The sequence below is a fragment of the Danio rerio genome, chromosome 4 (assembly GCF_049306965.1).
Source record: "Danio rerio strain Tuebingen ecotype United States chromosome 4, GRCz12tu, whole genome shotgun sequence".
In the NCBI taxonomy this organism is placed as follows: domain Eukaryota; kingdom Metazoa; phylum Chordata; class Actinopteri; order Cypriniformes; family Danionidae; genus Danio; species Danio rerio.
In genome coordinates this window covers 32,181,674-32,205,928 of record NC_133179.1, presented here as the reverse complement: position 1 = coordinate 32,205,928, position 24,255 = coordinate 32,181,674, and the positions used below count along the sequence as shown (strand labels likewise).

Here is a 24,255-nt window from a genome sequence, read left to right as displayed (position 1 = left end):
TTGGTAAGTTAGCGACCAGTGCTCTTTGTTTATTCAGTTTTTTCATATCGAATTAACGGTTGCACCGAGTGTAAACATGTTGGCACCACAACCAAACTATTAACCTTCGTGTAGGATTTTCACCGGCTTAATTGCCGAGTGCATCTAAGTTACAGAGAAATGCAGTTTATTTTTTTTCTCTCATTCGCCGTTCGGTATCAAACATTGCATGAAAAATACACGCTTAGAGCAGTTCCTCAAATCAAATATCTCGTTTGTCACGAGGGGCACGAATGAATTCTAAATGTAAGTGCCAAACTGCTGTTTAAGTCCACCATTTAATAATTTGGCAAATAATTTGATAACAGATGTCCATGTAAACACAGTCACTTTCTCCCCTGTGTGCATGTGTGTGTGTTTTGAAACCCAGCATGTGGTCAAATCGACACTCCCACACCATCTCTCTTTTGCTACTCCGACACTCCCCCCTAAACAGAGCTAGACACGCCCACTTTTCTGTTTTTTTCCAAAGTAGAGGTGTGAAAACACCCTGCTGAAACGAGGGGGTTTCATGGCCCTTTAACATTCTTCCCTCCTTTTGCAGCCAAAAACCTAATCTGTTAAACAAATTGGCCATAGTTCGTGATGCTTGTAAACTTTGTGTATACAAAAATACAACATGTAGAAACAGAATCTATATGTTGATTTATCTCCAAGACAAAGTCATAAATATCACAGAAAGGTGACATTACTCAATAATATATTAAGTTTCACTATTGTTTATAAACAATAGTAGTAACAATAGTAGCACTTTGTTTATAAACATTGTGTGCATGCACAAAAGTACTCATGTAGCTTTCAGGTTCCTATTTCTGTAGGTCATTAATCAATACATTTGTGTACAATAACTGTAAAAAACCTAGATAGTGCAATGCAAGTAATTGTTATTTGTAAATATTCTTGAGCTGAGTTTTACTATTTTATCAGCTAAACAAAGAAAAAGTTTAGCACAAAGAACTGTTTTTAGCATATACAGTAGCATAAGCATAATGCCACACACACACACACATACATGTTTGGACTCTGGGGGAAACCGGAGCACCTGGAGTAAACCCACGCGAACACAGGGAGAACATGCAAACTCCACACAGAAATGCCAACTGACCCAGCCGAGGAATATAAGACTTTCTTTTAGCAAAAGAAAAAAAAATCGATATATTTTAGACAGAATAGTTTAAAATGTAAGACCTTGTTTATAACCGTACGTTCACACCAAAAGCGGCGAGAGCATCAAAGTAGTCGGAAGTCATTCATTTTCAATGAGAGCCGGCGGCGAGGAGCAATGCGGCGCGTCTTCGCTGTTGTGGGCGTTGAGGAGAGTTAAAATCAAGTCAACTTTATGGTAATGAGCTATGACGCGGTTCGGCGGCAAGCAATCAGAATGAAGACGTCCACCGCTTGAGAGGAGTACAGAGAACTCAGACCTGTGAACTTTGGTTCCGATCACAGTTTTTCCCAAGGGTTTGATTATTGCGGTCGCCGGATTTCCAATAATTTACAATGTTTTCTTACAGGAACATGCATTAATTAAGTTACTGGTGAGTTACTGATGTGCATTAATGTTATATATATATATATATATATATATATATATATATATATATATATATATATATATATATATATATATATATATATATATATATTTATCTTAAAAAAAAAAGCGGTAATCTCACGCGACGTGACAGTACAAAACAGTATAGCTGCTTCAGGATATTTTAGACATATGGACACATTGGATAAATAAAGTAAAGCCACACCACACGATCTTTCATTGTGATCTTTCATTGTTATATGAATTTGATAAGAAGTGTGCAACATTTTCACGCTAGAAACATGTTTATGCAGGAATGTAACTGATATGCTGCAACGGCTCTTTTAAATACGAGATCAATGTAGTGAGTTTTGACGCCCTCGCCGCCGGAGCTGAATGCAGACAGCATTGTCGCCAGGGGGGCCAGAGTGACCTTGGACGCCTACGCCGCTTTCGGTGTGAACGTACAGTAAAGATATACAGGGCTGCAGAATTATTTTTAGAGTGTATGAACATGAATGGCAGCTGTTGTTTTTAAATTAACAACCACAAAACTACATGCTGAATGCTGTGAGTTTGCATACGGATGATGATACATGGGCTCTGTTAGATCACCATCTCCACGCCAGGTAAATACGATCCAGCCCCGGACACCAGATCTTGTCAGAAAATGTCTGTTTCTCCAGGTATAGGGACAACGAGTCAGCAAAGTTTTCAATACCTAAACCTGTTAACCAGTATTCAACTGAATTAACAGTCTCTTATCAATACAGGAGTTGACTGAGAAAACCAGAGAGGAGCTGAAGCAGGAGAGGAAGTAATTATGATAAAGAAAGAGCAAAGTTTATTGAATAATCTTAGTTGCGTATGATTCAATGCTCAGACTTCGTCTGACCAGGATAAATCCAACAAGTGTTATTATACCACAACCAAAAGCAGTAGAAAATTAATGCTTCACAACATTGTCCAGAGACAATAAAGACCTTGAAATGGAGACATTCTCTTATCTCTTACTCATGAAAACAAGTTTTGCTTGAATCCACAGACATAAGATTATAACAACATGGAATAATGGAAATAATAATGAAGCAATAATTATAATAAAATAGTAATAATAAAATATAAAAAACATAATAAAATGACAAATAATTAATAATAATCAAATCATTAACTACTGATCAATAAAATGATATAATAATTATATAAATGACTAATGATCATTTGATTAAATAAAATAATTAAATGAAGAATAAATGAATAAACACAAATGAAAATAAAAACCAAAACAAATGAATAGTTGTTTTCTTGAAACAACACACACTTAAGTTTGCTACAAGCATTCTCAGATCCTTAGTTAGATTCTTTAGCTTACTTTTTAAGCAATTTTGTTATGCAGTACTACAGGATTTGATGCTGCTTAGCTACTTTCATAAATTTGGCAACGAACATTTTACATACACATTTTTTAAGGTAAGTTGGTTTATATTAATGTATCAGTAGAATTTTGAGTTCTAGTTACCTACCTATCCTCACTCACTATCCTTTAGCTTCGTCCCTGATTAATCAGGGGTCGTCACAGCGGAATGAACGCTAATCAGCACTTACAACTACTGATAATTTAGTTTCCTATTTTACACCTATACTGCATGTCTTTGCGATTGATATGGGTATTTTTTTACTTTTATACATTTTTTCGGGCCGTACTTTTTTACTTTTACTTAAGTACAAAAGTGTAGTCAGAACTTCAACTTTTACCAGAGTCGTTTTTACATGAGTATTTGTACTTCTGCTTAAGTAAAGGATGTGTGTACTTTTGCCATCTCTATTGTGATGGATCAGAATCAAACTTTAAACAGAGCAGTAATAACTGTACATAATGTGTTTCATGTTTATTTCTGTGTTCTTACCAATTTCTCTTGTAGTTCAGCATTGCTGGAAAGCTGATGCTTAAACTCCTCGAGCATCTGACTGTCCATCAGTGGCAGCTCAATGCCCTCTGGCAGAGCTATGTCCTCGTAGCCTTTAATGAACTGCATCAGCAGATTTCTGTTCATATTGGCCTGATACTGAAGCTCTTTTACATCTACTGACAGTTTTCTTAAGTGCTTAAGTGCAGTTCACATATGACTTAGAAACAACAATATAAAAACCACTGCAATGGAATTTGCTATTTTATACTGCAGTTACCTTCTGTAAGTCGACCTGCAGGTCCAAATGAAAGAGAAGATTGTGCTATATGGGAGATACATTTTTGTTAAATAACCATTAAAATGCAAAATAAAAAACTATATTTTATTAATATATTTATTTTATATCCTAATATTTAGCTTTTTCAGGTGGTGACCCACAGAGCTCCAATAAAACTAAACACACTATAAACGCAGTTGCATTCTGCTGGATATTGTCTGTCCAGGAGCAGGACTACACTCCCCTGATCTAAGTTTGAAAAACTAGAACTGCACAATTTATCAAAATTATAGAATAACCAAATCAATAAAATTGTTGCGAAAAAAAGAAACATTAAAAATTGGTTTGTTGCTTGACAATCATCTATGCAAGATGACAAGAACAACACATCCATCAACAGTGAACTTTCCTCAATCTAGGACATCTAAATTAGGTGGTGCATGAAGAAAACCAGGAGAATTAGTTATCATCCATTCATATGGTTAGTTAGCTATAGATAACATATGGCTGCATAATTTCCCATTAATTGTATTTTATTAACATCTACCCCAAACCCAACTGTCAGAGTAATGTAAAAAAACAAATCTTAATCTTAAGTCTTCTCTATTAGTATAGCTGATAAACTACAAGTATTATTTATTAAATTTCCCGTTACTTGTATTTTTTTAACGCAGAAAGCCCCTACTGGCCCATATCTATTGTGGCGAATAAAATGCTCTCCCATTTTCTCAAAGTGCCACAAGGAGGCGCTGCTCTGTTCTGCCCTCTGTCGAGCTTCCAAAACCTTACTTCCGGGGTCGGGAGGAAGTGGAAGGTCAGCTACACAATAGAAGACCATAAAAGGGGGTGTTGAGGGTTGCTCCGGGTGGCTGTTGTTGTTGTTGTGGTTGCTGCTGTTGGAGTAGCTGTTTTCATTGCTGTTTTTTTTATTCGTGTGTTGGTGGTGAAATCGTGGGGAGAGAAAAAGACGAGAAACAAGAAAGATGCAAAAGGTGAAGAGCTGTTGACTTTGAAGATGGAGGTGTGGCGATAAATACTGTGGTGTGAAAGTGACGGGGGACAGGCTGACCAGAAAAACAACACGAGCGATTAAGTGCGAGGGGTCTGCAGGATCTTATGGGTATCGAAAGCCAAGGTGGACCTGTACAGAATCAGCGTTGTTTGCCGGGTCCGTTATTTAGGTCATTCACATTCATTCATACACCCATACAATCCACACCCATTGCTACTCAATTTCACAAACCTTCTTTGCAATTCTCTTTCTCTCTGGTTTCTGTTACCTCAGCCACACGTTATTATTGTTTGTTTGATTGATTGTTTGTTTGATGTTTTCTTTCTTTTATTTTATTGACTTATCTAAGCAGTGATTTTTTTGTTGTTAAAAATCGTTCAACAAAGATTGAACAGGGGTAAAAAGAATTAGGTATTATTTAGAAAATATATTTTTTGTACTGTGTGATAAAAATACAACAGTTGATTTAATTTAAAGTGTGTTGCGTTGTTATTATTTATCCTTTTCTTTTGCATTGTGTATGGTGGTTAAATGCCGGCTGTAGCTAACCAGGGTATTGGTAAATGTTTTTCTTTTTGGCAAGTAAATCTTGTCTGGCGCCCAAAGTTTAATTAAAAATATTGATAACTAATTTTTTTTTTTGTTTGAGGTCTGCTGGGAGTGAGATTAAGGACCGTGAAAATTTGAAACTTCCTAGTGGACTAGCGGTTGAGCGTTGGACCGTGGTGCAGACGGGTCCGGGTTCGAATCCCACTAAAACTGGTTTTTGAAATTTGAAATTTATTTTTATTTTTCTTCATTCAAATTATATTTAAACTGAATTATTATTACCAGCCACCGTTACACTATCAGCTGATAACGCTCATTTGAGTGATAACATTCAAAGCAAGTGCAGCACTTAATGAGTGTGCTTTCATACTCTAATGATTTATTTTTTTATTACTATTAAGAAATATTGCATTATTTACTAACTAGTTTTTAAAGAATAATTGGTGTTTAAGATCATTCAGAATTCCTAAGTAAATGATTGGTAAACTATACATATTAACAATTTATATATCGTACGATTCATACATATAGTAATCGTTACTTTGTATGTTAATATATGCTTCATTTACTCAACTTCATCCAGTTTTGTGACCTAATCGAGTGAGGATTATGTATGTTTTGAAAATCCCTTATAAATGATCATTAAAGGCTCTGTTATATTCTAAACAGGACAAAAAGGAAAATAAACTACTTTATTTCTATTTATTTCAAGATACACAAGTGAAACTGTATAAAATGAAAAAAATAAAACTAATCTTTGCAATCTTATCTAATTAAAATAATTGAAATTTCAGTTCACTGTAATTACAATTATTAATAATTATTATTTACTGTACATCACTAAATAACATTGAAATATTGTATCGTAGTATATTGTTAAATTATATTGTTATTCATTTTTCTTATACTTTGACACTTCAATTACTAAGCAATGTTTAAGCTTTAAAGTAATATAACAAAGGTATTATTGCAAAGATTTATTTTTCATTCAATACGAAGCATTTAATTGTCATTAAAGGGATTTACTAAGCATAAATAGTCCTTACATTTGGTCATAGACAAAGCATTTTTAACACACCAAGTAACTACTACTATTTCCCTGAATAAGATACAGTATGTGTGTTATTTTGAATACATTAATCATTTACTTTTGCATTTTGAATGATCTTAAATGCCAATTATTCTTAAATTAATGGTTTGTAGATAATGCAATACTTCAGTCAGTATCAAAAAATTAATCATTAACAAAGTAAATTGTGAAAACACAATCATTAAGCAAGTGCTTTTAAGTTAAGACTGCAGCATTTGTACAATAGATGCAGGCCTGTTTATAACTGCTTACTAACATCTATTAATGTAAAGTTAAGGCTAAACGTAATAAACTAACCATTTGCTCATGCTTAATAAATGATTTATAGTTTGTAGTTATTATGAAGTGTTACCACATATGTAAATACTTGGAACGAGCAACAGACATGCATACCTGTTTTTTTTAGTAATGTTCTGATATTTAAGCACAGCTTTTTTGCCTTGTACAGTTAAAGTCAGAAATTAGTCCCCCTTTGAGTTTTATTTATATTTCCTAAATGATGTTTAACAGAGCAAAGAAATTTCTATGGTATTTCTTTTTTTAATTTTTTTTTCATTTTGACTAGAATAAAAGCAGTTTAAAAAACATTTTAAGGTCAATATTATTAGCCCCTTTAAGCTATACTTTTCCCCCCCAATAGTCTACAGAACAAACCATTGTTACACAATAACTTCCCTGATTACCCAACCTGCCTAATTAACCTAGTTAAGCCTTTTTGTCACTTTAAGCTGTGTAGAAGTGTTTTGAAAAAAATCTGGTCTAATAATATTTACTGTCATCACGACAAAGAGAAAATAAATTGGTTATTAGAAATGAGTAATTAAAACTATTATGTTTAGAAATGTGTTTAAAGTCTTCTCTCCGTTAAACAGAAATTGGAGAAAAAAATAAACAGGGGGGCTAATAATTCTGACTTCAACTGTACATCAGACGTCAAGACAATTTTAGCAGGTTTAAAACCCCTTTCAGACATGCAAATAATTAAAAGGACTGTGCAGTGCTTTTCCACATTGACAGATGTTATCTGATGTCTTGTTGGTATTTGTGGCTCTATTTTCGGCTCTTGCTTAAAAAATACAACATAATTCATTCTTTTGCAAAATTTGAAATAGCAAGGCTTTCTTATATTTAGTACACTAAATAAGGGACACCTACCCTCTGCAGAGACGCAATGTTGGCAGTTGACACTTGGGGGTGCTACTGTAAATTGTAGAAATGACAAATGTAACTTTATACTGTACATATTACAATGACACTGTGCATAAACAACTGTTACAATACAATAAATATTTTGACATACCTTTTTTGCCTTTAGCTACATCCCTTTTTGGGGTAAATTTTGGGGGCTTTGGTGGTGGCGGGAGATTATAATAATCACCATCGGATTCCTCAGGATCTGTCTGATAAAATTTTGGATTTTGTCTAGGAATAAGCAAAATAATAAATGAATTAGTGCAGTGTTTATGTAATTTATCTGAAACAATAAATCTTACTTTCTCTTTCTTTGATGAGACTCTGGCTCTGTTTCCATGCCTGAGCCTTTTTCAGCCTGAATTTGGCATTCATGAGCCTTGTCATATGTATCTAAAAACAACAGAGAGGGGGCTAATTAATTGAATATTTGTTAATTACACATTTAGTGGTTTGATAATAATTTGAAAGTCTTACTTTTTGTCTCTAATAATTTACATTGGTGTATCTCTCATGATTCAGGATTTGGCTTTTCATGTGCCATTACTGCTTTTCTCATTCTTTCTTGGCTCTTGAATGGAGGCCAATAGCATCCATCATCGGTGCACCAGCTTTGTGAAATGACAGCTAAGCTTTCGTCCTCATTGGGAAAATGAACTAAAGCAAACATTTAACTGTGAACAAAAAATAAAAATGGGTTACTCAGTTTTACAAAAGAAGTTTAGCAACTTAATTTTAACATATCCTATAACATACAGACCTTTTTACAGATAATTGGAGGAGAACACTCTTCCTTCATGCCAGAGAGAAGGAAATTGCCTAGTTGTGATGATGGCAGAGGATAGACAAAAAGATCTGTCTTGCTCCAGAACTTTTTGTGCACAATGAAAACCTCTCCATGCTTTTCCACCAGCAGGTTTTGCCCTACAACAACATCCTTGTTCTTCAATTGGACACAGTTGTTCCAAGTAGATGTCTGCACTTTGAAGGGAGTGAACTGCATTTTTGCAAACTGCTCTTTTACATTCAGTCCATTGGCATGTTGCTTTTGTAGGCTTTCCTTTGTATCTGACTCTCTTGTTCTCATTGCCTCCCTTTCTGACAGACGGCGTATGATTTGTTCTAAGGGCTTGTTGGGTTTTCTTATCATCTTTTTCAACTGGCCAAGATGATTTTCGAAGGGAAAGCAAGAAATATTGTCAAGTACACCAAATGTGTGCACGTCGTGAATTAGGTGAGTTAAGCCATGCATGTTGTAGGTTAAGGTTTCTTTTCCATACAGGCTGCTGCAGCGTCTCAAAAACAAAACCAGGAGGCTTCCGGCGTAGTCGGCATACTCCGCACACTCCGCACACAAGGATGGACTTATAAAGATGGTCATGGCAACTGCAAGCAGCATGAAGTTTTCATACATTGCCTTTGGAATATTTCCTTTTAAGCAGACTGGTGCAGTGTACAAGAGAAACGTACGGAATTCAGTAGCCTTCCAGCGGTCTGACTCAACAAGGGATCTTGGTTTTCTGTTAATTTCTGATGGAGTATGAGGACGTAGCTCTGCAAGTTGCGAAGACACATTCTGGACAATCATTGGACCTAAACGTGTTTTTACACGTCCTTTCTGCCAGAGAGATATTAGTTTGCGTGTAACTCCCAGACACACAAGATGCATATAGTCTAGAGGAAATTATGTCACCAGACCGATAGATAGGAAATCTAAAGGTGTGTTTTCATTGAAGTGTGAGTCCTCACCTAATAAATCAAATCAGTCATGATTGGTCCTTAGACAAACTTCTGGGAAGGTCATCCAAATATTTGTGTAGACTCCCTTTTGGATACATTTATCACATCCGTAGTAGCCATTGTGACCTTTAGAATTTCTGATGAAGGCCCTTGCTGGTATCTACTGTACTGCAAGGACTGCCAAATGTAGCTCGCTATCTGGATGATATCATTATTTGGGGTCTTTCACAGAGTGAACATGATGGTATGTTTAAAAAAGATGTTCAGCTTTTGCAGAGTCCGGGACTTCAGTTGAACACTTCGAAATGCCAGTTCAGCAAGACAAGTTTAAGCTTCTTGGGCCATACTGTGTCTGCACAAAGTGTTCATCCAAATGACGATCACCTTAATGCTATTGTTACGTTCGTGGTTAGGAAAAGGAGCGAGGACTCAGGTGCAGCAATAATGGGTTTTTATTAATAATAAAATGAAAACAAAAAGGCAAAACAAACAACCCCGAGGGGGTAAAAACTCTAATAAAACAAATAAACGAACAAACTAACTTGACTGGATGGACAAGACAGGGCTGGACACAACAGGACAGGAAACTATCAACGACGAACTGGCAAAGGACTGAAGACATGAGCAAAAGTAAATTGACACAAACAGGTGAACATGACAAACTAATAATGAGTTAACAAGGAGGGTGGGACTAGACAATAGACGGAAGAGCGCATGACACAGAGAGACAACACAAGCCATGCGCTCACATAACACAGGACAAGAACATGCGGCCAATGAGAGAACTCATTAACCGCATGTTCATGACAAGACAAGCACAACACTGAAGTACACGACAAAAGCACGTGACCACAATGTAAACACCAAGCCACGTGCTTTGACAAGAGATGCAAGACACGAGCACACAATGAATGAAAACACTCACCGTGCGCTCACACTCGCAGCGTGCATGCTTCATCCCAGGGCCGACCAAAACCGAAACCAACAAGACTGAGACGCTGGAAATGAAACACCACGCTGCTGACAGACGACAACACAAACACGAGTACAAGAGCGCACGGGTCTGAGGGACGCAGAACGCGCGCGCGGCCGCGTCAAGCAGGAGCGCGCACATTCTGCGTACACCCACGACGGCGCGCACGCACACAGAGACAGAAACAGGACCAGACATGGGTAGTGTCCAAGCTCTGCCACCAAAACAAGAATTTACAAGACCAGAGTGGCAGAACCCTGACAGCTATGCTTCATGCACCAGTTCCTACAGATGCACATCAGCTTCGGCCTTTTCTTGGACTAATTTCATGGTACAACAAGTTTATTCCAGGATTTGCCACTGTAGTGGAGCCATTGCGTGCTTGTATCAGTAAAGGAGTTGATTTTGTTTGGTCAGCAGAAGCACAGAACAGTTTTGACACTGTGAAGGAGTTGCTGATCAAAAGCCCTGCATTGGCGTTATTTGATCCTAATTTACCGATTGTGGTTTTAACTGATGCTTCAAGCTATGGAATAGGAGCTGTACTGGCTCAAATTCATGAAGATCAATCTTAACGTATTGTTGCCTTTGCTTCAAGAACACTATCACCTTCTGAACGCAAGTATTTAACAATTGAAAAGGAAGCCTGTGTCTGGGCTGTTAAAAAATGGAGAATTTATCTCTGGGGACGAAAATTCTTCTTACGTACTGACCATCACGCTTTAACAGTGCTTCTTTCTTCCAAAGATACAGATTGTGCTGGAATGAGAATTGCACTTTGGGGAGCACGACTCCTGTGCTTTTATTATGAGGTAATTTACCGTTCTGGTTCTCAAAATCACACTGTTGATTGTTTGTCTCGATTACCTTTGCCAGCTTCTGAAAAGGAACTGGTTGATGCAGAACCTGAATTTGTTGCATTTTCTCATCTGAGATGTCTGCTGTGACTCCAGCTGAGTTTGTTGCTGCCTCTGCATCATCTCCAGAATTAATTGCATTATGTGCACAGATCATCAGTGGTTGTGGACGAAGATTTACGTTCCTATTTAAGAAATAAGTTGAGTGTTCAAAACAGAGGATTGTTTTCAGAGGATCACGTCTTATTGTTCCTGTTTCATTAAGGCACACATTGGTGAATCTGGCCCATGATGCTCATCAAGGAATTGTCCGTACAAAACAACGTCTCCGGGAACTCTATTGGTGGCCAGGTATGGATTCTTTGTCAGTCAGATGATTAAAAACTGTCAAGTATGTGCCTCCTCTGATAAGACAGTTGTTGTTTCTGCTGCACCTCTACAACCTGTACCTTATCCCTATGTGCCTTGTGAAAAAGTGGCTGTTGATATTGTAGGCCCATTAGAAACTGCTGCCTGGGATTGTCGGTATATGATGACTATGATTGACTACCATAGTAAGTGGCCTAAAGTTGCATTTACTTCCTCGATCACAACTCAAAATGTGATAAAGTTCTTGACATCAGTTTTCAGTCGATTTGGAAATCCTCAGTACCTGGTATCTGACAATGAATGTCAATTCCGGTCAATGGAGTTTGCTGCTTTTCTGAAAAAGAGAGCTATTAAACATACCTTTAAATCAGTTTATCATCCATCTGCAAAAGGTGCCATTGAGAGATTTCATCGTGTGCTCAAGAGCTGTATTCAGTCTGCTATTGTGTCTGGGGAAGCATGGAATCCAACAGTAACAATTTTTTCAGGTGTATCGTGCTACTTCAAATTCTGCAACTGGACTCTCTCCATTTGAGTGTTAGAAAGATGCGGATGCTTCCTCCTGCAACTAGTGAGAGTGCTGTGAGTAAGACAGTGTCATTGTCACAGAAGAAAATGAAAATGTATGCAGACTCTAGATTGAAAGCTCGCACTCCTAACTTTAAACAGGGAGACTGGGTACGTGTAAGGAGTCCGGTTCATGTTCCAAAGGGACACCCAAAGTTCTCAAGACATTTGCATGGGGAAAAAGTGGCATGCATCTCATCTGTCTTCTACTCTGGCACCTATAGAATGTTCCACTAAAAATCAACTTGTGGCTTTACCTCTTCAGACTTCTTCCTCTTCTGTGAGATGGCACCTCCACCTAGCACTCTAAACAGTGAAACGGCACCTCCACCTAGCACTCCAAAGAGTGAGACAGCACTTCCACCTAGCACTGTAAACCATGAGATAGCACCTCCACCTAGCACTCTAAATCGTGAGATGGAACCTCCACCTAGCACTCCAAAGAGTGAGACGGCACCTCCACCTAGCACTGTAAACCATGAAATGGCACCTCCACCTAGCACTCTAAATCGTGAGATGGCACCTCCATCTAGCACTCCAAAGAGTGAGACGGCACCTCCACCTAGTACTGTAAACCATGAGATGGTACCTCCACCTAGCACTCTAAATCATGAGATGGCACCTCCACCTTGTACTCTAAACCGGCAGATGGCACCTTCACCTAGCTCTCTAAACCGTAAGATGGCGCTTCCACCTAGCACTCTAAACCGGCAAATGGCACCTTCACCTAGTACTGTAAACCGGCCGATGCCACCTCCACCTAGCACTGTAAACCGTGAGAGGGCACCTTCACCTAGCACTCTAAACCGTGAGATGGCACCTCCACCTAGCACTTTAAACTGTGAGGTGGCACATCCACCTAGCACTCTAAACAGTGAGATGGCACCTCCACCTAGCACTCTAAAACGGCAGATGGCACCTCCTCCAAACAGGCAAACGGTACATCCTACTATCACTCCAAACCAAGAGACCGCCAAGGTGACAGTTGTTCAAAGAAAGCAGGAGCAAAGGGTGAATTGTCCACACTGCGATATTTGTATTTTAAAGAAAAATCTTAAAAAACACACCATTCAAATATTGAGCATGACATCACTGCATTTTCCTGTCTTCGGAGCCTGTGCATTGATGAAAAAAATGGTGTGTTCGCCGTTTCAAAATCTTCAAAAGGCCCTTGCATTCCTGTCCATGTTATTAAAAAGACATGGGGCAGTTCGCATAAGGTGACTTGCGATGTTGACATCTGTAATGCGCTAATTTATTTTAAAAGGAGATCTGGTATGCGATCCTGATCTAGGTGTACCCACCTAAAATCAGTTAATTATTGCAGATCGGAGGCTTCAAAAGTTTCCCTACAGGAAGAGGTTTTGCAAGAAATAGTCACCCAGAGATGGTTTGCAGAGGATCGCAAGAAACAGTGCATAAATTAGCAAAAAAAAAGCAGAGGAAGAAGATACATGTCTTGCATCGTATGTTGACATTGGAAGTGCATCTCATATGCATTACATCTCCGTATTTGAGCCGAAAGTTTCGTTTTATAACCGTTTGGACAGAATTATGGTTCTTTATAATGCCAAAATTAAAGCGAAATATGTTCCGAAAAGTAAAGAGCACTGAGGAAGACTTGGCCACAAAGTCTTTATTGCCAGCAGATGCTGATCATACTTCTTTGGCAAAAGATGATTCTGAGAGCATCGTGTACCCTCCAACAAATGATGACCTCAAAAAAATGGTGCAATACATTTTCACCATAAAAACGATACCATCTTCCCTTCATTCATCAACAACCAGTTTTTGTGAAAAGGAGTTCCCAAAAAGTACTTGTTCCAAATGAAATGCTCTGCTCATTGTGTTCAGAAAAAGTACCACTTAGTGACCCTTTGTTCATCTCGAAGAAAGCCAAAATTGTCACAACTATTGGAATAATCGAAGGTTGGTATTTGTTTGCTAGAAGCAAATCATTTCAATGAGTATTAAATGTATTTTCCATTAACCCCTTCTCGTACCCTTAGATCAGCCAACAACTTCACCCTGGCACCACCTTGCACTCGATTGAGCACAATGGGAGACAGATATTTTAGCTCTATGGCTCCTAGGCTATGGAACTCACTTCCAGTAGATCTTAGGAGCAGTGATAGTCTTCACAATTTTAAATCACGTCTAAAGACCCATCTTTTTAAGCAGGCTTTTACTTAACAATTTTTTTATCATGCTTTTGTTATGTTCTTTTATATTCGCTATTGCGTTTTAACTTGTTTGGTCAATGACTGTTTTAGAAATGTTATATTTGTTTAGCATGTCTGCCGATGCTTATTGTAAGGCGACCTTGGGTGTCTAAAAAAGGCGCCATTTACAAATAAAATAAATTATTATTATTAACTGCATGCTTGTTTTTAGATGTTGAAATGTATTGCAAGAAATGCCCAGTGTGTGGCCTTTCATATCGCTACCAAGAATGGAACTCTGGTCTGCATAACTATGATGACCACATCATACTAAGTGTGAAATTTTGTCTGCTGCTTAGAAATTTTTTACAGGTATAGTAGATGGATTATCATATCCTGGAGTGTCCAGAGACCTAAATGACAGCTGTTCTGCATAGTTTAGCTCCATTCTGCCTCAACACATGGTGGGAGGTTTTTAGTGTATTGCTTATTAAGGTGTGATTAGAGCTAAACTTTGCAAAACAGTGGTTGTTTAGGATTGGAGTTATATTGTACATTGTTTTCAATGATAATATGTAATTTTCTCTTTTAGTCTCACACTGCAGTTGAACGAGTCTGTAAAGCTCTTTCTGCATCTACTGAAATGCATTATCCAAGCAGCAAAACTGTGCTTTGAGCTTATCTGCACTTTGGCGCCTTGAATGACCACAATTACCAGTTTTCCTGCTTAAGGTGTGGATTACATCCATCTGTTGTTATCATGGATGCACATCAAAAAGGAGTTTTTAGTATGCCAGGTATGATAACTGTTTAAATTTTAATGTTTTAATTATCTGCCCCTCTTTCTCCATTGTTTAATTTTAAAAAATGTTATCAATTCGTCCATCCTACGTAACTATCCAGTTACCTAACTACCTTTGTTTTTGTAGTAAGTGAAACTGAAAAAACGCCTGTAAACTTTGATGGACATGTAGATGTTGAGGCGTTTTGGAATTCCCTGAGATTGGAAATTATTGCAAGAGGTCTTGTGCCATGTAAGTTTGTTTATTTTGTGTTTGGTCCATTCAGTTTAGTAGATGTACTAAGCACACCGTTCAGATAGGTGGAAACCACAATCCATTTGCTGTTAAATAAAATTTTCACCTTTGGGCACCCTGGATTGGAGTTAACACCAGGAAGTCTGGAACTGTTTTGAATACTGAAAAAGTTCAGCCATCAACCTCTAATCCCATATCTGAACTTCCAGTTACTGAGGAGAGGCTAGTTGATGAGCTGATGAAACTGAATGTGACCTTTTCTGACAACTTCTAATATTGTGATAGTACTAACTGCATTCTCAATTATTTCAAGTTAGTTTTTTTTATTAGTGGATTTGTTGTTGTTGTTATTTATTAGTATTATTTTAAATATTATGTTTTAGGTTAGTGCTGTCCGACGCTTATGCGAGTCTTGTGGATTAGGTAAAAAGGGATCAAAGATGGACCTCATAACAAGACTGAGGAGTGAAATGCAAAGCATGTCATCTTACGATAAAATATTTCAGAAGGTTTGGGGTGCATCAGGTTTGTGTAATTCTATAGTTATTTCTCTTTAATTATTTTATTATTCACAACAATTGCATTGGATTTATTTTAAAATAATAATAACGTTTTAAAAAATAAATTGCTAAAATCATTTTGTTATTATCTAGGGGGTTGGGCAGTTGTGATGTGCCCCTGCGGTGTTGTTTACAGCCTTAAAGTTTTGATGAGAGCTCAAAATCCACACGACTTTACTGACATTTTGATATCCTGGAAACATCTCCCCAATGTGACCATTTATGATTTTGCAAGAGGACTGGCTGCTCATGCAAATCTTTGCAGTCCGAACATGATTCCCTTCAGTCCACATGAAGGTCGACTTTTAGAGCCAATGAAGCCAATATTACAGCAGCAGAAAAGGGAACCCTGAAAGTGTCTTTAAAGTGGCTTAAAGAGAAGAAATTCCCTTCTGATGTAAATGGGCATCCATCAACTGGCACATCTGAGCATTACGTTCTTTATGACCGTTTCTATAAAAAAACAACACCAAAAATTCACGGGATAAACTCCGCAAAATACAGCTTGTACCAGAGTTGGCTTGAAGAGTAAATTCTCACACAGCAAATTCATTGGTGTTAAATTTCAAGTGTTGTGGTAATTCAGAGTAAAGTGATAAAATTCTAGAGTTAGATAAAGGTAAAATAACCCTCTCGGCGTTAGAAGCTGATTTGCCTCCTTGTCATACAGAGTAACATGTATCTACCTTTCTTCTTCTTCTTCTTCTTTGGGTTTTACTGGCGGTTGGCAACCAGACTTATAGGTGCATTACCGCCACCGACTGGAATGGAGTATGGAACTAGTTGAATACTTTCTGAAGTGTATAAATTACATGAAGGGAGAGAAAGGGGGAGGAAATTGTGAGGGGAGGGGGATGTATCTACCTTTGTAGAAAACCCTTGTATTTGAGAACCTAATCAGAGTGTCTGATCTCGCCATACACCCTCATTCACCTGGCCCTTAAATTAGTCAATTAGTTTAGTCCACTAGACAGAGCAAATGACCACAAATAATTGAATTGAGACACCTGCTGTTAAACACCTGCTGTTAACAAGCACAATCACTGAAGGAATAAGAAATTGAAGGAAGAAATAAAACTAGACACAGCCTCACACCAAACCAACTGAATTAAAACAGGATTAAACAACTCCATTAAATAACAGCATTAGCAGCTTCACTGATTACAGTTTGACTTCATTTCTGTAAGAATATTTGACTGAACAGAGGTTTATATTTTTTTTTATTAAAAATATTTAATTTGACCTCACCATCATGGAGATCAGAGGCTGCTTAGTTGAGCTCTTGAAGCTTTACGCTTTTATTTTAATGATTCTCTGACTGCTATAGCTGTGATTTTAAAACTCATCAATTATAGCAAGAAGTGTCATGAAAAACTCTGCTTTTTATGCTTAATTGTTATAGATATAACTTTAGGTGTTTAAAGAGTTGATTCATAAAAAATGCAAATATATTTGTATTAAAGCTGCAAGGAACAATACTACTGGCAGTCTGCTGCTCATCATATAAGATTAAACAAACAATTAGGATGCAATTAATAATTAGAGTGTCATGCACTAAATCCTCGAGCTCCAGCTTGCTTATTATGACACAGACATCAGGATATGAACCTCAACCGTGGTTGCTAAAAAGAAAAAAAGCTGCATAGTTCATGCCGCAATGCATGCTGGGTGCCAGCATAGTACAAAGCTCCCAGCATGCATTGCAGCATAAATAAATTATGCAGCTTTATGTTCTCAATCTCTTTCTTTTCCTTTATTTTGTGTTGTTTTCGGGAGGTGATATTTCAGTAGAGTGTTTTGTTTTGTTCTGGGTTGTTTTTTAATTGATTTTTATTTTTTTGTTTGTCACCATTATTGAGATTCAAAGACTAAATGTTGATGACTGTGTGTTTTTCATTTCTGCCATAGATCAAACAATCTTATTGTAAATGGTGCTTTTAAACCTGTTATAATGTCATTAATTGTTGGAGCATCAGTGGTTTGTTTCATTTATGTATATTATTCATTTCTCTCACATAATTAATATGGTACTGAATTAGAAAACAAGCAGGAGAGGCTGGCTTTGATATCATAGTAAATCTCTTCACATTGACACTTTAATTTTCTTTTGACTTTTCATGCTATAAGTATAAAAAGTGTGTTTCATACTAATAATTACAGCAGCCAAAATAAAAGACATTTTATAGCAAGAAGTTGAAGAGCCCGACTAAAGCAGACTCTATCCTCCATCATGGTGACTTCAAATAAACAACAGAAATTTCATTAAGAGCTTTTGTTCACATGACAGAAATCAAGTCAAAGGTCAGTAATAGGTGAAGCTCCATGATGAGTTGTTTAATGTGATGTGTTGTTTTAAAGATGTCGAAAAATAAAAAAAATTATTGTGTAATTAGTTTTTTTTTATTCATTATTATTTTATTTAGAGTTTTTTTCTCAGTTGATTTCATCTTTGGTTTTGGCTGTAGTTTGTGTTTTTCTTACCTTCAATGATCTAGGCTTAATTGATGCATGGCGATCATTACATCCAAATCAAAGAGATTATTCATTTCATTCTAGTGTCCATAATACTTACTATAGAATTGGCATGTTTTTGACACCACAAATTAGTTTGTCAAAGGTTAAATCTTGTTTTTATTTAGCTGCAACTCTTTCTGATCATAACCCTATAAAGATGGATCTAGAAATAGGCCCACCTCAATTTACTTCTAAAAGATGGAGATTCAGTGGCTATCCTCTGAAAGACTATATTGATGTGTTCTTAGAAACCAATCTAAATTCCTCTTCTCACTCTAACATCTGGGAAGCTCTTGAGGCTTATATGAGAGGACATATCATATGTGGCACACAAAAATAAAATAAGGAGAGAAACTTTATCTCAATTAGAAAAAGATATAAGAACTTAAGAACAGGATTATTTGTTGACAAAAAAAAAACAGAATCTCTTAAAGTTTTAACTACAAAACGAGTACTATATAATAACCTATGTACTTGTAAAGCAGAAGCAGCCTTGGCAAGAACAAAATATCACTACTATGAATTTGGCATTAAAACAAGCAAATTACTTGCCTGGCAGATTAAAAAAGAGGACAGTGAAAAATATATTCACTCTATTAAAGCACCTAATGGTAAATGTTTAGAAGGTCCAAAAGAAATTAATTTGGAATTTTAAAAGTATTATCAGACACTGTATAAAAGTGATTTTGAAAATGAAAATATTTACACTGAAATAAAAAAAAACTTTTTGGTTAAATTACCTCTCCCCAAAATTAATACAGAAGATAAAGATATACTAGATTCTGAAATATCTGAGGATGAGGTACATATTGCTATTAAATCTTTACAGAATAATAAGGCACACGGACCAGATGGATTTCCAATTGAATACATTAAAGCATTTTCTAAAAAGCTATTGCCCCCTTTAACCAACATGATTAGAGAATCAGTAGATAACCAAGTACTACCACAATCACTGGAGCTTGCAATAATAACTCTGCTACTTAAATCAGGTAAAAATCAACAAGAATGTAGATCTTAAAGGCCTTAGTTTACTAAATTCTGATTATAAGGTTTTATCACAACGAATTGCTCTGCGACAAGAAAATGTCATCTCCAAAATAAATCAATCAGACCAAACTGAATTTATCAAAAACAGACAGGGAGCAGACAATGTTCGAAGACTGTTTCATGTGATTAACACTGCCCAGAAACACCCATTGATGATTTTATCAATGGATGCTGAGAAGGCGTTCGACAGAACAGAACCAAAGTTCCTGATAACTTTAATATGCACATTAAAAGCTATGAACTTTGGGGATACATTTATTCAATATATCAAAACACTTTTTAACGCCCCTAAGGCTCAAATTTTGACTAATGGAATATTGTCAGATGCCTTGTCACTCCACAGAGGATGCAGCCAGGGATGCCCATGCTCACCTGGTTTATTCGCAATTGCTATAGAGCCCTTAGCTATAGCCATTCGCTCGGATCCTTCAATTTCGGGTATAACTTATGGCATAGTCGAACATAAACTGTGTCCATATGCAGATGATCTTCTACTATTCCTAACTAACCCAACTCAGTCTTTCCCCCCACTATTTCAGTGTCTGAATGAATACAGTGCAGTATCTGGCTATAAGTTAAATTACTTAAAAAGTGAAGCTTTTCCAGTTAATATACTGGACAAGGATATTGGAATTCTTTCTGGATCTCTAAAATGGTGCCCCAGTGGTTTTAGCTATTTGGGCATAAACATAAGTAGCTCATTGGAGAGAGTTTATCACGATAATTATGTAAGGATGCTGAACTAAACTAAAACTGACCTTCAGAGGTGGATAGATTTGCTTTTATCATTAATTGCTAGAATCACTACAATAAAAATGAACATACTCCCTAAATTCATTTACTCATTTCATAGTATCCCTTTTAAAATTCCTAGGTATTTCTTTAAAGATCTTGACAAAGCCATATCTACATTTTCATGGCATAAGAAAACCCCAAGAGTAAGTCTAACCACCCTCCAGGCACCATATGCTAAAGGAGGGCTAAACCTCCCAAATTTTAGATTTTATTATCAAACATCACAGTTTCATTCATTGTGGATCTGGCAGCTTCCAAAGAACAGTGATGTGAGATGGATTTCAATAGAGCGGAATGAAATGAAAACTACCCCAGTATCAGTTAGTTTATTTTTGGGCACTAGGAAAAAGCTTGCTATGATTACGAATTTATTTTATTGCAACATATGTGGTTCTCACATGAATACCAATCTAAACTCACAATTGTTGGCCGGTGTGGGTGTTAATGATACTAATTTGCTAATGTTGCTGAGTGATGGAGGTATGAATAGTCTCGTTTGCAACTTGTTGTTCTTACATGAATACTGATCTGAACTCTTAATGGCTGGAGTGGGTCTTAATGTTTCTAATTTGTTTATGTCTTGCTGTGAAAAAATAAATGGTCTCGTTAAAAAGTTATTGTTCCAAACCATAATGTTGGTGCCTTAGTTGTAATAGTCAAATACTAGCTTTCCCAAATTACTGCCAAGAATTAAAAATAAAATAAAAAACATAAAAAACTGTTCTGTTCTGTTGATCTGTTGGTTGAGGCTAATACAATTACTCCAGTTTTCCATTGTAGACAACTGCCAGTATAAGATTCTGAAGGTATGATAACCTTAGATGAAAAAAAATCAGTTTCTCAATATTGTGATTTACTGCTCTAAAATATATTCTTTTAAAATGTCTGGGTAAAAAAATTAAAACCCTTTTCTCGTTTAAGCACAATATATTTTATTTTGAGAAACATCTAAAACTTATTTGGAATTGTGAAGATGGTAATAGTAAAGAATGAAAATGAATGACTGACTTCCGCTGTCTTTATTAGCTTCAAAAACACTGACTTTTGTAATTTTAAAATTACATCTTTGGATATAATTTCTGCTGAAGATACTGTTGTCCTTAAAAAAAATAAAAATCACACACACTATAGATTAGAAATGAAAATGCATTTGTGTAATATAAACACACACACACACACACACACATATATATACATACATACATATATATATATATATATATATATATATATATATATATATATATATATATATATATATATATATATATATAAATCAATACATTAGGTTTAGGTTTACATGGGTATGCAAATAAGTTAAGAGGCATTTAGTCAATTACTGAATGATAAGTTAATTTACTATTTTAAATAACTGTGTTGTAGTTTTAGAAGAGCATACATGCATTGGATGTATGGCTGAATCACGGGAAATGGCAATATGTGTGGCACATAATAAATGAGTTTAAGTTTCTGTGGTGTCCGAACGCCATCTGCTGGTTGATGTCGGTAGCGGAAGAGTGTTGCTTTCAGTTTCACTTTCATTAGGAAATAAACAGCGTTAAAGGGTTGTGCTAATAGTTTAGATATTTCCATCAAGCGTAATACCCTGTAAGCATCATTTATGTGATATGGTATGATAAATGTAACGACTTTTCTGTTAAAGAATAGTTTTGCTTTGTATAACTGCTTATTCATAATGGCTGAATTCATCAGGATTACATTATTATGTAATAATTATCACATTATTGTTATAATTATGTGATTATTTGTGTTTCACTGTTTTACAAATAAAGAATAAAGACAAAAAGAGACAGTTTTGCAACCAAACTCTTCAAATTAAATGAATTACAGTAAAACATCTTAGTTACTTAATTGTTCATTCAACTGGCTTTTCATTGAAAATACTTGATAATATGATCAGAAATAGAGAAATTAATCAAAATAATGGAATAACAGCCACCTTTATTTTAAGTAGAAAATTTTGATTCTCAGTTTATCTACAAACAGTAAAGCTTGGCCATGAATTAAATTGACTTAAAGCTCTTTAGTAGTTCTATAGTGAACTACTGAATGCATCTTTTTAAGTTCACACCTGTCACAGTCAGACCAGGTACTCCTGCCTTCTTGATTCCTCGTCTGGTCATCATCCTGTTTATCTTCCTTTGTTTCTGTTCCAAGACCTGCAGACAAGAACCCAATAACCCACCACTGAGCCCACAATAATCCAATAACCCACCACTGCAAACGAAAGAAATAAAGGCTATCTCTGTAAAACAGCATGGTGGTCTTGCACCCATTTGTTTAAGACTTTGAAACACATGAAAAATATGGTGTATACATTAAATACTTAGAAGATTGTGTAAAAGGAAGTGTATTTTCGCTCATGCCATTGGCTAGATTACCGTTGGCTAGGAGAGTTTCACTGTTACACTCTCATGTCAATTTTGCTTTTTCAGGAGTCCAGTCAGAAGCGTTCACATTAAAAATCAAAGAGGAACATGACTGACAAGTTGCTAAAGTGGTACATGTTGGTGTTTTGATTGAAGAGTTGGAAAAAAGTAGACCAGTTGAATCATATCCAACATGCTATTGTGTTTTGGTCTGTGTGTGCAGTCATTTTTAAATTGACCTTTATATTTTTGTTTGCACAGCTTATATGCACCTTTGTATTTTGGACTACTTTGAATATTGTTTACAAATAAAAGGTCACACCTTGTTGCATAATATAACCATAAAATATGTTAGCAAAAATGTCATCTAAAAGGTTTATGGCTCTTCTGAAATATACTTTATTAAAATGAATAAAAAGTATATATATTCAAATTAATACAACATATAGAGGGCCCTATTCCATTGTAATTATTTGAGGTATCAAATTGGTATTGTTGAAGAACTATGCTTACTAATGGTAATTTAAAATCCATGCTTATTTGCATCTAAGGATCTAAAGCAGGTCCTTGTCATTCAAAATGATTTAGGCTATCATGTTGGTATTGGCATGAACAGCTATACCTGTTAACAGGTTTCTAATAAATGTAAGAAGGTCCTATTCAGTTAAGGGTCTGGCCTATCAGGCAGCTATTATTAAAGGTAATTGCATATAATGATGAGCATTTGTTTAAATGAATATGTGACACAAATATTACTTTCATTGTTGCAAATAAGTTACGAAATTAAGTGCAGATTTTGTTTTATGAGATGTCCACCAGACCACCACTGCAATTCCATCATGATGAAAAAGAAGTCTGAGAAATGCTGTAATTGGTGTAGGTGGAGGTTAATCAAAATAAAAATAATGCATTGAAAGTGGACTCTTTTTATTGACGTACCCTGTATAAACTGCCTATACAATAGATTTTACTTGTGATATAATTATTTTCTATTTATAAACCTATAGCTGCATGACAGATTTGATTGTGGATAACACCAAAAAGGTAACGCCAAACTTAATTTACAGTATTTTATTTCTGAACAAAACAAAAATACTGTTACAATCATTGCTGCTGCATGAAAGAACGAATGCAGAGCAGTTCTTGCATCTGAGCTAATATAAGATTGTCTTTCAACATCTTCATCAAAACCACCGGTGGGCCACTTTGGCACAAATCAATTCACACAGGTTATGCAGTGTACAGCATGTCTCAACCACATCAACAACAGCATTTACATTGCAGTCATTTCTTTTACTGAGACATTTCCACCTGCCTTTCAACCTCCCAAATGCAACCACACAGTGGGCTCGACTTGTTCTTGTGTTGCACAGTTCTTGAGCCTCTGGATATGGTTTTAACAACCATTTCTGCAGTGGATATGCAGAGTCAACAAGAATGAAGCAGCCTAAATCATGTATTTTACTCCAGGAAAAGCCGTGGTGGATGTCGCCTAAGTCCAAAAGCATGTTTTTTTTCTGGACACTGGCGTCATGTTCTCTACCAGGCTGTACAACATTAAGGTCCCACTAAAGGCCTTTACCATCCACAACTGCATGTAAAATGATGGTATGCCAGCCTTTTCTATTGTGAAAATCAG

General features: G+C 36.2%; 1 protein-coding gene across 1 annotated transcript in view; it reads right to left on the bottom strand.

Annotated features, from left to right (window-relative positions):
* The window catches only part of LOC137490091 (uncharacterized), a 392,659-nt gene that overhangs the window by 278,864 nt on the left and 89,540 nt on the right, over positions 1-24,255 (bottom strand). The window lies entirely within an intron of this gene.